The sequence below is a fragment of the Gymnodraco acuticeps genome, unplaced genomic scaffold (genome assembly GCF_902827175.1).
Source record: "Gymnodraco acuticeps unplaced genomic scaffold, fGymAcu1.1, whole genome shotgun sequence".
NCBI lineage: Eukaryota > Metazoa > Chordata > Actinopteri > Perciformes > Bathydraconidae > Gymnodraco > Gymnodraco acuticeps.
The window spans coordinates 129,520-142,079 of NW_022991376.1; positions in this window are offsets into that span (position 1 = coordinate 129,520).

A 12,560-nucleotide genomic window follows, 5' to 3' on the forward strand; every position below is an offset into this window, starting at 1 on the left:
GTTCTCAGTCAGTGTCCTACTGTACTTCCAGAGCAGCGTGCCATTGTTGAGGGAAAGTGAGTGGTTGAACATTAATTCAAAACACATGTCTAACCCCTCCCATTGGATCTTTGAGGTAAGCTTCCACAGACTTACAAATATTCGATTCCCTGTTAACATTTGCCATACGATTAACATTTTGTAGTTCACAGTAGAATTCAATGGGTACAGTTGTCCATAAATAAGAGTTTAGGATAACAAACAATACATTTGATATGCCTAAAATCATCAGCTTGAAATACTTTCAGAAGATTTTATTGTACGAATCAGCAAACATTAATGTCTGACGCCGGCTTTTGTGCATGTTATGTTGTAGAAACAGCTCCATGTAGCGGGCCGGCCTGATCTGCTGACTTGATATTTTCACCATCTCTTCCTCAGTGATGAAACATGCTTGGTGGGATGTTAGGAACCTGATCTCCAAGAAAAACTTCCTTCAAGAATCCACCCAAAGCCCTTATTCCTGCGGTTCTCATAACTTTATGAGCACGCAACATTTGCTCTAAATCACTCGCTGATTTCACCTCTGAAACCTGAAGCTGGAGCGTACAATTGCTGCCGTTTCTGATCTATGAACTAGGAAAATATGGCTTATATAAAATCCAGGATAAGATATTTATAGGTCTGAATTTAAATGCTTTACTTACACATCAGATTTCCTTCAATCTGACTGGTATAATTTGTCCTCTTATGGAGAGCTGGACCTGCTGCAGTCAAACTATTTCCACATGGGGAGCCATGAATCAGTTGGTGGACAGGGCAAAGTATAACAGATGTCACCACAAGAGAGAAGTACTGAGAGAGCAAAGAAACAACGGAAGAAATAGAGGATTTATGGTAGGTATGAAGTGGACGAACAGACTGTAAATTCACTATAACTCCAAATGTATGACTTGTGTTTGGCAAAGGGAATTAGCAGTGTTTCCATCACTTACTTTGATACAATAGAAAAGCTGTGTACAAATTGAAATTTGATAAAACTTCCTTCACTGTGTAAAATAATAACTCATAACTCAACTCCTGTCGAAGTTACATCTGCTCTCCATTTTTCTCCCATAGAGTTTTTAAGAGCATTACTTTTTTAAATTTATTATGAGGTTTTATTGCATTTAGCCTATGTTTTTAAAGCATTGTGGAGCTTTTTCTGCCTTTTTCCTCTGAGTAACTCTAATTACGAACCCCCTTCACCTGCCATGGTGTGGCTGAAACTGGTGCAGGTGCAGGGGATTTGTAATTAGTGTTTCTCAGAGTCAAAGGCAAAAGGGCTGGAGATTAACCTCTACACTCTATAGACAATAGTTTAATCTCTGCCTCATAATATAACAAAATCTATGCTAACAATATTAGCCAAAACAACTGAGAACAACAACTTTATGTAAGAGCTGTAGGTTTGTCAGCTTGTTGTCGAAATGGCCAAATTGTTTTAGGAATGCAGATTTAACAGTAAAAAGGTCAGGTGAGGATTGACAAAGCTGCAATAAATACATAATACACCGTGTACAATTCCTGATCATTACATTGAAGTTAAAACAAATCTGTATTTAATCTTTTCAATGTGCTTTCTCAGCGCCATCGAGATCATATCAGTAACAACAACATGCAGTTATTTATGTTTCAGATTGTCAGCGCCCCATCACACTGAGGTTCCCTTGAGTAGTACGGGGGCTAAGAGAACCAAGTCCTGTTTACATTGGCAGGAGTCACTTGTTAATTTCGGTTTGCCGTGTACACCACATGCTTACAAACAAGGTATATTTGAGAACTTCAAATTGCCAGGGGTCGCTAGGGGGATTTCTGGAGGAGGTTAATTACTGTGTTCAACTTATTATAGTGGCTCAACATCTCGAATCCATGAGAAAACAACCCCACGAATGTCCATCAAGACGAAAACCTCTTAAGCATCCTCTTTTGGGTAAATCAGGAAAGCAGCAATGTTTTTTATTGTGGTTTGAAAGGTTTAATCGCCCTGGAGGTAGTATAAATACTGTAAAACTACAGCTGCGAGTGAGGTTAAAACATGAACATCTCCAACACGGACAGAGACAAAGGGAGTCCAAGGAAGTGAAGTAAGACGTGTGAATAGTGGAGGCATGGTGTGCTATAGCTGTGGTGAAAAACACCAATCTGAGCCAGCATAAACCCAAAGACCAGATGTGCTTTTCTGGAGCCAGCTCTGACTTTTCCAGGTGGAATATATTTGATTGCTTTGAGTAATTTTCTCACCCTAGAGGCATAGCAACAGGCTGAAAGCTCTAACATCATCATTTATTTTTCTCAGAGTCATTAATGACCAGGATGTAACACCTCTCTCCCTCTTTCCACATGAACACTGTAAGGCTGATTGGCTGCGAAGTGGATTGAGTAGCTGTGATGGACTGTAATGGAGTAGCTACACCCGTAGGACCCAGGACCAGGACAGCTTTCTGCTGACTGTGCACCTGCACATGGTGAGAGGAGATTTTCAGTTAGTGTTGGGTCTCATTCGACAAATAACATTACAAAGAAGGGAGTTAAATGAACAGCATTCACTCAGTATCTTTGGAGGTTGGCAGTGCCGTGACATTGCAACAAAAAAAACGGAATTATTAACGTTACTATCTGTAATGTCTATGAATACTTTATTCAAACCATTGGCTCTGTGATACCAACTAGCTTGCTGTTCTCAAATTAGCCTACATAACCAGCTAGTTTACCAAAGCAACCAGACTGTGGCTGCGAGAGAGTGCGGTCGTCTTTCAACCAGAAGGTTGTGGGTTCGATCCCAGCCCGTGCAGCCAACATCTGCAATGTATCGATGTATCCTTGAGCAAGATACTTAACCCTGAGTTGCTGGCCAACGGTGTGTGAATGTGTATGAATGTTAGTTCCTAGAGTAAGGTACACTGCTCTGTATGAATGGGTGAATGACATGTAGTATGTAAAGCGCTTTGAGGGGTTGTAAAGACTGGATAAAGCGCTATATAAGTACAGTCCATTTACCATGTAGTGTATCTAGGTAAAAGGATCTTTTTTTGGTAAATCAACTTCCCATTAGGGAAACCTCATTTGCTTGGAGATAGCTAAGATGTTAAAGTTGTAAACAATGTTAAAGGTTCAAACCATTGTTACTTTTGTTCCTCCTTTCAGGTGAAAGGACACGGATGACCAACAGAAGTAACAGGTAAATGTATCTCTCGGTAGTAAAACAATTGACCAGCTTTCATAATAATGATTATTAATAATAATGATTACTCTTGATTAGTAAAAAGCTATCATTACATACCTTTGCTTTGTCAATGCCCCTTAGGTAATTTGGCAAGTTTGCTAACTCACTTCAGAGTTCACCAATCAGACAGTGTTGAAGATAACACCTTTGAAAACAATAACATTTGTGACACGTGTTGCTGCAATGTTTTATGAATTTATTATTTACTGAGTCATCTGATTAACAGAAAGCAAACGTCAGTGACTCTTCACATGCTTTTTTCCCTTTTAAAACCTCTCAAAATGAACTCCTTATTCAAGTTAATTCTTATGTCAATAACTACTTACATTTTTATTAAGATCGACAGCAGTGGCAATTGTACCCCTGAAGTGTTAACACCACTTATTAATATAACAACTTTGCAATACAGATCAGTTCCTTTTCCATCTTATCTCTTCATCTCTTTTATGTATGTTTAAAATGTACGGATCTCCATGCAGAAAAGTTACACACTCTGAGTAATTGAATAACATTTATATTTCATGCTTTCCCTCAGCTGTCTGTCACATTGATTCCCACGTCAGGTTGTGTAATTTCAGTCATGATGACATTGAATCTGTCAGGAGTGGTACGCAGAGAGACATTACCTAACCTCGACCAACACACACGCACACGCACACGCACACACACACACACACACACACACACACACACACACACACACACACACACACACACACACACCACACACACACACACACACACACACACACACACCATGTATACATCACTTCAGGGGACATTACATTGACTTACATGCATTTCCTGGAGACTTATCCTGACCTTAACCATAACCAACACATGCCTAACCCTAACCCTAATCCTAAACCTAACCAAGTCTTCACCCTAAAATTAATGATTCCCCTCATGGGGACCTCCAATTTGTCCCCATAAGGGAGGCCAGTCCCCACACGTGACTATGTAAACAGATGTAGGTCCCCACAAGTATAGTAATGCTAGACCTCACACACACACACACACACACACACACACACACACACACACACACACACACACACACACACACACACACACACACACACACACACACACACACACATATAATTTGAGACATTAGGTAACCGTTGACTTGACAGGGCCCCAAAGAGCTCATTACGTAGACAGCTGTAAAAACACACTTGGCCTTTCACTACAGCTCAGGTAACCATTAGTGTGTGTGGGAGAGAGAGAGAAACATCGCAGAGCACACCTGCTGCAATGTGTGTAGTGAGTCAGCAACTAACTCTGAAAATAAATAAAGAATTTAGGACTATGATTGAAATTGTGAGTCCTTCCACCAGCTGTGTTGTCGACTAAAGGTACATGACTGGACCCGGGTCAGACTGGAGTCTCAAATTTGATGACTTTACATTTGACAAAATCAAAAGAGCCTTGCTACTCAACTTGATCTCCAACATCAATGACGTGTGACTTCACCTTTTCACTTGAAAATACCTTACCCCATATAAATAATGATCTTATTTAAAGTATGTGCCACCAATCAATTCTTCAAACCCAATTACGCAATGGTCTACAAAAAACCCTGAATTGCAGTTTGCAGGTTTTGGTAAAGATTGCATTGTAGTTATCTGAGACGGTATTGCCTGGTAAAATGTGTAATTTACCGGTGACATCCAAAACAAAGACGTTGTTTCACCTCTACCTACGAGACTAAATAGGATCATCTATCACTGCCACCTAACTTTAGTTTTTAAACGAGTAAAAAACATTTTGTCAAAACTATTTTCTGGGGCTTTTACAATCCAAAGGTTGGCTGCACACCGGTATTTTTTTGTTGTATTTAGCCTTTATTTAGACAGGTGAATCTCATTGAGACACAAGGTCTCATTCTCAAGAGAGACCTGTTCAGTGGTAACACCACCACACAAAGTTACAGACAGACAGGACACTAAGCACAGAGGCAACAATCAAATAAAACATTGTGAAAAGTAGTCAGATATTGCAGGTGCAAACACCCACATATGATTTCTCCAGCTTTTTTAAAATTAGTTTAAAATCTGTGATGGGTATCAAACTGGTCAGCTTAAGTTCCTGCTGAAGTGTGTTCCAGGTTGAGGGGGCAGAATATGATATATATATATATATGGTATAAATATTCCCTTATTCCCGGACCGACCTTTTGAACCCTAAGTCACTCAGCTTAAGAAAGTATTCCTGTTGGCAGTGGCTGCAGCGAGGAGAGTGAGACTCACTCCGGGCACAGAGCGTCTGCAGAGTCACGACAGGCGATGGAGGAACAGTCTGAACCCGGTCTTTGTTTACTTCACAAGTTTCCCCTTGAAGTTTGGAAAACAGGAGAAGTTCTGGTCCCTGTTTATCAGGTCAGAGCATAACAGATGTGTCAAGTTGACACTGGAAGAAAATCATTTCGACATTTTGATAATATGCTTATTAAACATTGTTTTAAGACTCAAGCTCCTTTCACATGCATTGCAACCCTCAAAATGAACCCTAACCCAGACATTACCATTGATGCCAGAATCATTCGGAGTGGACGTCCAACAGACTTTACCATGACAACTCCCTAGTAATAGGTCTGTGTAATAGGCTTTAAACCTGGATTAGCAAGGCTAGCAAATAATATACCTTTACTTAAAGAAGGAATTGAAAAACTGACTAGCCTGGTTTTGTAAAAAGCCTCTGTCTCACTGAACTCAGGTAAATTAGGTCAGGTCTCTATACTTTAGCCGGACTTCACTGGGTGTTTTCTTAGTATAAATGCAGATTAGTGGAAAGATAGAGTCAATATGATGGTCACTGGCGAAAGAAATAACACCTAATACCAGAAAAGGTTATCAAAATACATATTTTCTCGTCACACACCTGTTAACCTTGAGCAGCAGCCCGGCTCGTACTCGACTATCTGAGCCTTTTTCCCTCCACTTTATGAGAAATAACTTGCCTGCTCCGATAGGATTTAAATGAATAACCTAGCATTTCATACCGAGACTAAATTAAGGTATTATGTGTTTGTTTTCTTTGCATTGCAGCAGGGGAGAAGTGAGGTCTTGTATTATTATAACCATGTGTTTGGAGTTTGGAGAGAAGCTGCAGCCCAATGAGGAAGATTATTCTGCACTTACCGGCCAGAGGACTTTTGCTGATCTGTTTTCCTTCATTTTATTTTTGGCATATTGGTCCAGAGAGTATAGCATTGGCTCATGTGAACTTGTTCAGTTTTTAAGTGCTTATTTTACTAAGGCTAATTCCAATTAAATGTTTCATCCCTTTTAATGAACCCTTACGAGAAACTGTAATGAGTAATGCCCCAGAAGCATAAATCCAAACATTACACAACACATGCGGCCGACTTATCCAAATAAAAATACAAGATGTTTTATCAACAACTGAAAAATGACTACGATCCTAGACGTAGAGTATTGTAATAACACTGAGCTGTGTTATTGTGCTTCTTATTTTTCACAATCCTTGAAAATAAGCATTCAAATCCTCTGTTTTAAAAAACTCATGTCCAGTATCAACATCTTAATGTGGTTAAGGATGCTTTGGTTTTTTCGTCCGAGAAATAGCTCAAGGGATTTTATCACTATCGTGTAAATTGGTCGTCTGATCTACTCTTTTTCAATCTAAAATGTTAAGTTTATGAACTGCCTTTGGCTTTGTTCTTAAGCTTTAACAAACAACCGATTGTAATAGCTTAAAGCTGTTGGTCCTGGATATCATCATTGAAATCTAGCAGCAATATGACGGTGGTCTTGTTGTGGGTTGGTGGGTTTTCTCTTATTTCTTCTCCTGTTTTGTAATCTTGTTTTCTTGTCATGCAACGCCCACATGTCAGACAGATGTTGTGACCTAGAGGATGAGCTGTGACAGTTTCTCAACATTAATAAAGAATAATGTGGTTTTTAAATAATAACATATTGTCATGTCTAGGAAACTAATAGTGAAAGTTTATTCTTTATGTTAGTTTTGTCATGTCCCTTTGCCCTGTGCTTTATGTTTATTCCCTTAATTAATCATCCCTCTCATTTCAGGCCTCCACGCTCCCCGCCCCCTTCTGTCTCCTGCGTCCTTGATTGTTTTCCCCGCCCTGATTGTTTCCACCTGTGTCCCCTTTACCTGTGTATATATTGTGGTAGCTTCCTCCTGTTCATTGTCAGTTCGTTGTCTTACTATGACCCACGTTCCTGATTACCTCACGGACTTCCCACGGATCTACCTCATTGATCACTTGCTAGTTTTCCTCGAAAGAGTATATTTGTTTTCCTTGTTTTGATTACTGTGCTAAATTCCAGTAAAGTCTTTATTTTTTGAGAACACTATCTGAGTCGTGCAATTGAGTTCATGCCTCAGAGTCTCTCCTTGACACATATGTTCTCTTCTACTTTAGACTTTATCGTCTATAAACTTTCGTCAACTCAAGAAATACTTCTGACGGTTTACAAATTCTCGATGAACGGTCAAAATACATTTTGCAAAGATTTACCACACATTAGGGATTGTTGAAAGACTACTATCTCACCATCTCACTGCATGTTTTAGCAATACACTTTTCCTGCTGTTCCTTTACGTTGTCTTCAAGTTCGTTTTAAAGTCTTGCATTCAGCGTTACTACATCATTTTTATTTCACTTTAAAATGTAATGTGTTTTTCCTAAGCCCATGCTACACCCTTCTTCCGAATTTCATGAAAATATGTCCAGTAATTCACCCGTTATCCTGGCAATGAAAAGAAAAACAAACCAAGCTGAAAACATAACCTTTTTGGCGGCGGTGATTATTCCATGACTCTGCATTTCCTCTCTTCATTTTGGCCTGTTTTAGCTCATTGTTTTTGGACTATTTTCCTATATTTGGAGGTTAATTCACCAAAAGGCAGGGTGTGTTTCCACAAATCTGCACCCAACACATGACCCTGTACAGACACACGATAAGACCCTTGGTTAACCCTCATTCAGAGTTTTTAGGAGGAGCTGCAGAATAAAATCCTCCCTCATTTCCCTCCATGTGTTTAGAATAACAGAGGTGCAGCTGCTCACATCACTTAACTCTGCTCTCTGGTGTATTTCAAGCGAAGCAGGGCCTCCTTCACTCAGCACAGCAGCTCTGCCAGAGGAGGGATGTTTGCCATTACAAATTTAAATAACCTTTTTTCCCTGTGTTATGTAACCAGGGTCCATACACTGCCATACAGCTGTGTTCTTCCATACTGTAATACTGCCCTTACACGTTCAAAATAAACACTGCCAGAGACACGCATGCATAAAATGACTTGGTTTTCTGGTAGTCGAATGCACATGTAAGGAATGGAAATGAAAGGAAAACAAAATCAATGCGCGCCTACAGTAATAACGTCATTCATAATAATGTGACGTAATGATTCTCTGTGACCTCGGAGAATATATCTGATGGTTTAACTACTTTACCTGCTAATTACATTTAGCTGACGCTTTTGTCCAAAGCGACTTACAATAAGTACATTCGACCAGGAAGACACAACCTTGAAGAAAACAGAATCATATAAGTACATCAGGTTTCATAGAGCCAAACATTTCAAGTGCTACTCAACTGGCTTTAGGTAAGCCAGTCCTTTATTAGTATAAAAGTGCTTCGTTAATAGTTCTAACGCTAATTTCTAGACATGAATGAAAGCAACAACCAAAAAGTCTTCATATGTTTGTTTTTTCAAACCAATGTCAGATCACCTGTTGCACAGGTTATGGGGACCGGCTCCTAATTAAGAATTGAGAGCAGCAGGGTGCCCTCTTCCTTTCACTGCTTAATAAGAGAGGCAGCACTCTGATCCTTCCTTTACTAAATGCAGTGCCGTGTCAGCAAGAAACTGGCCTTTAGGTCGTTTTGAGACTTTTTGCCCTATAACCCTGATTATGGTTGATGTGGCCAGGGAAAGGAAAGTTTGGGGCTCTCTGCTGGAACTGCTACCCCCGCGACCCGACCACGGATAAGCGGGAGAAGATGGATGGATTATGGTTGAATTTAGATATTTTCGATCAACAGTTTTGCTTGTCTAACAATTTTCTGCAGGCTTTTTTTGTTTATTGGTTTATTTATATCAAAATCCCTTCTTACACGTTTTTGTATTACTGAAGAGGCTGGATGTTCCGAAATTATCTAAAAAAAGAGACAAACATCCAGGATAACTAAAGAAGACCTGCTTCAATCTTAAACACTATCAAACGTTTTTGAGAGATTGGTATAAAATCTCCTGGAAGAAGATCTTCTACTACTATCAGTGTTGTGCTAGTTACTGAACCAGTAACTAGTTACATTACTAGTTACTTCATTTCAAAAGTAACTCAGTGACTTTACTAGTTACTTACAACCAAAAGTAATGCGTTACTGTGGAAAAGTAACGTTTTAGTTACTTTACAGAAGGGCTCCCATTAATGCCCTTAGCCTTCATTTCTGTTATTGCATTGGAGAATAATACAATCTGTTGATCAACTTGACATGCATTATATGCAATCTGGATTGTATCGATATTAGCTGGCTTTCCATTTTTGTATATTCTTTCTCCAGGTAGTTGGAAAAAGTTTTCCGTCCCATATGCCGTGTGCCGCCCGGACTTGCTATCATGCTAACTAGCTCCCTGAAAGCGGGTGACTCCACTGTAGCAATAGCCTGCATGTGTTCTACAACATACCGTGCAATGGCTTTATCGACTTTTCCCTGGCTAGCAGTCCCTCGGTTAAAATCCAGCCGCTGTTGCTTAGGTGAAGGTGGAGTGGCGTCGGCTGAGTCTCTGTGGTCTTAGCTACTAGCTTCGTCCCAGCATGTTGTTTTTGCAGATGTTTTAAGAGATTTGAATTACTGGTTTGGGCAGTAGATAGGATCTTTGACCCGCCAAGACACAACTTACATTTAACAGAAACGTTCTTTTCTTTGTGCTCGACAAAAGTGAAATAGTGAGAGTATCTCCAGGTGGAGAAACTAGACTTGAGCTCCGCCGCCGCCATGATAGTCTTGTTAGTAAACAACACAAACACGCCCACAGCGCGTCTCCGCATGTGACACAGGAAGTATCAAAGTACATTTACTCAAGTACTGTACTTAAGTACAGTTCTCATCTCTGTTCGCCTGGCTGTTGACTATATAAAAAAAACTAACGGAGTAACGCACCATGTAGTAACGGTAACTGAGTTACTGAATTAAAAAAGTAATGCGTTAGAGTACTAGTTACTAACGCGTTACTTGTAACGGGTTAGTCCCAACACTGACTACTATACAAGCACTTTGTAGAAAAGTCTATCGTAATGTGAAGGAGCAAGGGCATAGAAATTAACTTTTCAAATGCTAATAAATGAAATGAGGAACTACTAGTACTACCTGCCCTGGCAAACTGTAGACCAGTGTGTAAAGTTTACGAGGCCCTGTTGACGGATAAGGTAACATGTGGGGTACCACAGAGCTCCATTTTAGGACCATTGTTGTTTTGAATATGAATATTGATGTTATGGCGGCAATAGAGAAAATGATGTCGAATGCAGATGATTCTACCATGATTGTATCCCGTAAAGTCAAAGGGGTAATACATGAGGCTCAGAACAGAACTGTAATTAGACAAACGTCCATTTTATTAACATTTAACACATTTCTTGAGAAAAGCAGTACAATTTCGGTACAGTGTGAAGGAAATATTATAGACCCTTAAACCAGAGTCACATGCCCTTCAGTGTCTATCAATAAATTCCTCTTATGGGAAGAAAATACCAGCTAACATATTTTATAAAACTGCAAAACAGCTTCAGTTTTATTTATATCGCCACACTTGTTGCAAAGCTGTAAATGTGACTAGGCCTTAAACATTTGGATGGCAGCTGTACCACTGTGGGTTTGAAGAAGTCAGGGGGTCTTTAGGGCAATCAGAGATAATTATGGGATGTTTATAATCTTAAGGCCTAAAACACACGTAAACATGAACGCACACGCACACAACCACCCACACAACACATTCTTCACTCAATCACTCATGTAAACAGAAAACAAAGACACTAGATAGATCCCTCTTTTATGGAAATGTTTTTAGGGTATCTCGGTCTAAATTTTCTAGATCCTTACGAGCTCAAAGTATTAAGATCCATAATAAGCTTATATTCTTCAGGATGATGCATTTCCACTGGCAGAAAGGCTAATATCGTACACCTGCCAGTAATGCTTCGTGTTGCATCACAAATCACATTTTCCCTCTTCGTATTCGAACAACTTATCTCTCCAAACATTCCTCTCACAGGAAGCTCTCCTCCAGGCCTCAGCAGACCTGGCTCCCATTAGCATTTGGAAACCGTTCAGATATGTGTATCTGTGATTGATCGAGAGTGCCTGTTTACCCCCGGAGCTTACTGAGAAGTCACGAGTAGGACCGCTGACACTCCTCGAAACGAAATGATGTTCCCGAAGGATTAAATGTTGTCCAACGTTTCTTTGGGCCCTGCTTGACCCAAAGAAGCTTGATTGTGCTGTCGAGAAGAAGAAATAAATGAGCGCTCCACTGTCATTCATTTTGGAGGTGCACACTACTTGTCTGATACACAAAGGAGATCATATTTCTACCCATATATGGAAGTAAACAGGGAATACTTTTTGGGTAAAAGGAGGCAGTTTTCAGCTGTTTTTTGCAATGACATTTTCGGTACTGCAACAACATCAGAGCAAACAACAGATTAGTGAAAACAGATTGAGTGATATATTTAAAATATCTCCACCATGGTCTCATTTATTTACCATATTGAAATCAATGTGTTTGATTTCATGTTACAAGAGTGAAGTTAATAGGGGGTCTAAGCTGTTTTTATCTCCAACTCTTTTACCCATGGGCGTAATTTCCACTGGGGACAGGGGGGACATGTCCCCCCCACTTTTAAAAATCCCATTTGTGTCCCCCCCACTTTTTAAATGTGTTTATTTTATTTTTTTTACGCAAGCGGTCATCGTCACGGAGGAGCGTCTGTGTGTGTGTGGCACGAGCGCATCTTGTGAGAGAGAGAGAGACAGAGAGACATAGAGAGTTACGGGGGTTGTTGTTAGCATTTGGTGCTAGCTCGGAGCTAACGGAGATTAGTAGCTGTTTCAACAATAAGGAGAGGGAGAGCTCTTTCCTGTCGGACTGAGAGGCTGAGAGAGAGAGAGAGTTACGGGGGTTGTTGTTAGCATCTGGTGCTAACTCGGAGCTAACGGAGATTAGAAGCTGTTTCAACAATAAGGAGAGGGAGAGTCCGCTCCTGTCGGACTGAGAGAGATAACGTCAGTTTAGGGAGGTAAAGGACTCTGGGTGATTA